This window comes from Littorina saxatilis, linkage group LG1, assembly GCF_037325665.1.
Source record: "Littorina saxatilis isolate snail1 linkage group LG1, US_GU_Lsax_2.0, whole genome shotgun sequence".
In the NCBI taxonomy this organism is placed as follows: Eukaryota; Metazoa; Mollusca; class Gastropoda; order Littorinimorpha; family Littorinidae; genus Littorina; species Littorina saxatilis.
The window spans coordinates 79,373,726-79,377,326 of NC_090245.1; the positions used below are offsets into that span (position 1 = coordinate 79,373,726).

The 3,601-nt window shown below is 46.0% G+C and overlaps 1 long non-coding RNA gene across 1 annotated transcript in view; it reads left to right on the forward strand.

Moving 5' to 3' along the window:
- The first annotated feature begins 533 nt into the window (after positions 1 to 533).
- Positions 534 to 3,601, forward strand: part of LOC138980781 (uncharacterized) — a 6,035-nt gene continuing 2,967 nt past the window's right edge. The window contains exons 1-2 of the long non-coding RNA XR_011460445.1: positions 534 to 862; positions 1,402 to 3,399. This is a non-coding gene — a long non-coding RNA (uncharacterized lncRNA). The remainder of the gene's footprint in view (positions 863 to 1,401; positions 3,400 to 3,601) is intronic.

Genomic DNA, 3,601 nt, shown 5'->3' on the forward strand with positions numbered 1-3,601 from the left:
CGGCCCGCTACACGTTGTGTGAAAGGAAAACAGGCCAAGTACTCGTCATAATCCCTATCGCAGCATCAATAATATGCAGTGCGTCGTCTGTGCCGCTGAAACTGCGCAGGTGTATTCTGCCATAAAGCACTAGTGCTGCGAAGAGGAAAATGATAATGCTTTTTCAGCTGCTCTTTCCTTTAAGGGCCGACCACATTTGGCCGCCGTTTTACGCTCTATGCGCCGCAGGCCGTTTTGTGCGTCGCGCGGGATTTGCCGAGTGGCCACACATCGACGATTTTTTTCACAACGCGATATCAGTGGAGCGGGTCACCTGACAAGAAGGTTCAGTTGCGTTCGACTGCCGCGCCGCGAGCAGCTGACGTCATCGCTCTGGTTTGCTCTGATTGGTCAAATTTCCGTCGTTCTATGTCTGTGTCATAGAAATTAGAACACGCGCTATTCTTCTGCAAATAACGCTTCGCGATCATAGCACGACGCGGTGCGCCGTTTTGAGCATAAGTCAAATGTGGCCAGGGTCGGCCGTGAGTGTCTGGTCGGGCCTTAATTAGTGACGCAGTGACGCTACGAATACACAACAGAACAACCACGATAATGTCTGTTAAACAAGAGGAGGTGAGTTCCAGTTCTCCGTTTAATGTCGCTGACACATTTACGGACGTGACTTTCGATGTGGAAGGAAAGCAACTCCATTTCTCGAAGTACCTGCTACAAATGTCGTCGCCCGTGTTTGATCGGATGTTCACGTCGGATTTCAAGGAGAAAGAAAGCAGCGTGATACCTTTGCCAGGCAAGACTTACGAGGCTATGGACACGTTCTTGCGTCAGCTACATCCAGCGCATTGCTGGAAACCTATCAAAGGTCGGTACTGATGGAATTCAGAGAGAGAGAATTGAATAGAACTTTATTTTACAAGGATTATGGTTTAAGACAATGACTTTTCTTATAATCTGTCCTTAGAGAGAGAGAGAGAGAGACTGAGAGAGAGAGAGAGAGAGAAAGAGAGAGAGAGAGAGAGAGAGAGAGAGAGAGAGAGAGAGAGAGAGAGAGAGAGAGAGAGAGAGAGAGAGAGAATGTGTGCAAACACGTGTACACGTGTGTGTCCTTGTGTGTGTGGGTGATAGAGACAGCGAGGGAAAAATTATGTGCGTGCTCTCGTTCTTTCCTGTTGTTGTATTTCTTTCTCGGTGTACGTTTGGTAGACTTATTTTGTTTTCACGTCCTCTGTATGTTTCATTGAAGTGGGACTATGTGTGTGTGTGTGTGTGGTGTGTGTGTGTGTGTGTGTGTGTGTGTGTGTGTTTGTGTGTGTGCGTGCGCGCACGCTCGCGTGTGAGTGTGTGTGTGTGTGTGTGCGTGTGTGTGTGTGTGTGTGTGTGTGTGTGTGTGTTTTGCTACAGACGGGAACTTGGAAGCCCTTTTACAGCTGGCAGACGAATACCAAGCCAAGCATGTTCAAGAGAGATGCCAGCAATTCATGGAAGCACAAATATCTCAAGCAAATTACTATACTATTACCAATGTAATGCTTTATCTGCGCCTATGTGAAAAGTACAAGTTAGAGCAGACACAAAATAGTGCGATCTCAAAACTCGCATCTGATTCTCGTGCTCAGATCTGGGAGTCATGGGATGATTTCAAGCAACTGACTCTCAGTACCAAGTATGATCTGTTGAGAATGCGATGTTTGGTACTTGAAAAATAACTAGGACTGAAAGGAGTCTTCGGCGTGCACATTGTACTTCACCCCCCCCCCCCCCAGCTTTTACATCCCGAAAACACATACACAAACAAATAATTAACTTGTTCCATTAATTTCGTATGATCCCATCGTGCACCGAAAATCATGTGATCGTACTTTCCAATAATTATGCTGGAAATAAAGACTGCTTAGACAATGTAATTAACATTTCAAAACCTATTGCAGGAGAAACATAGGATCAAAATAATAGACATAATATTATTAGCAAGCTGTTCATTAGCCAGAGACATGGCGTTCTGACAGACTGGTGCGCACTGTTTGTTGAGACTTCTCCCCTCCACGAAGCATTCTAGGTATAGGTAACTTTTAAAAGCACACTCCTTCCCGCGAAAACAGTTCGGCTCACCATGTCAGATCTAGCCATGCTTTTACATGGGATCCGTTTGTATGGCCATGTTGGGTTTGATGCGTGCATGTCTGGTTTTCTCCCGCTGTCCTCAGCCAACATGCTCCGTCTTCATGGCAGCTCAGATTTGTTATCGAGGTTCTCTCCTCTAGATCCGCCGTGTTTCGCCTAGGGGCTTGCGCTGCCTAGTTGATAGGGTCACCTCGTAGAGGATGTGGTCATAGACCACGCACGGTCGGTCTTGGGATAGGGAAACGTTATGCTAGTCCGGAGGGATTACACCACAATGGCCACCTCGCGAAGACCCAGGGTCCTAGACTAGGGAGGTCCAAGGGGGAGCACCGGAAGGGCTACCCCTCTACCCGCACCTCCAACACAATCCCTTCCCCTGGTAGCTTCATCCCCAAGGAGGAAACAAAGCTACCTGCAACACCCCTACATGGGATAAGAATATCCCTTTTTACTTTGGCACATACACAACATTTCATCGCACAATGATTCAATGATAATACTCAATGAGTACCTAAACATTTTGAGAACGCAAAACAAATTTTTGGGCCACGCTCTACTTTCTGTTTCGTTGGAAATCCAACTTTTCCTTCGCAAAAATCTAGGTCAATGCAGACGCATAATATAACTATGGCTCGCGATGAATGAGTTATTTATAGCATACAACTCAGTGCCCGTGGTGTCCTTTACCTTGTGTAGGCATCTACGTTTAGACAGCATCGAGTCCTTACTTGAATTGTGCTCTTTTAGACGTGCAGCTGTTCTCCTGTGTTCAAGTAAAACACGTACTATTCAGTAAACAAAAACTTTTGGGGGCTGGATCCATCAACAATTCTGTGACAAATACAACGGTCGCAAAGGACGAAAGTCGCAAGCATATCATTATATTGGAGGCGTGTGTACGTGTACGTTTAACTGCTGCGCGCCCCCCCAATCGGAGGTGTATTTGAGGTTGTGTATATATTGCTGTCATTTTTGGAAACATGTATTACAGCCGCCACGGCAAAAAAGACCCAGAACCCACTAGAAAGGAACCCCTTGGGATTTCTCAATTTGCGAAGCCAGACAGGTTCACAGACATAACATTCCATGTCGAAGGAAGGAATCTTCATTTCTGCAAAGCCTTGCTGAAAATGGCCTCGCCGGTGTTTGAGCGCATGTTCGAAGCCGACTTCAAGGAGAAAGGAGCCACCGTCATCCCCCTGCCTGGCAAGACGTACGAAGAAGTGGACATCTTCCTTCGTCTGCTGCATCCGATGCACTGCTGGAAACCAGTCGAAGGTTAGTTAATTAGCTTTAAAATAGTTTAGCCTGTCGGTTTGTTGAAAGTCATGATAAGCAGGGGAAATTCACGTTTTGTAGACCATTAAATACAGAGTGACCCAAAAAAAGTGCCAACCATAGAAATGCGAATAACTTCTACACTGCATTCATGTTAAACGAATCATAGTTGCTTCATATTTGGTGTACATAATTTCAGAAT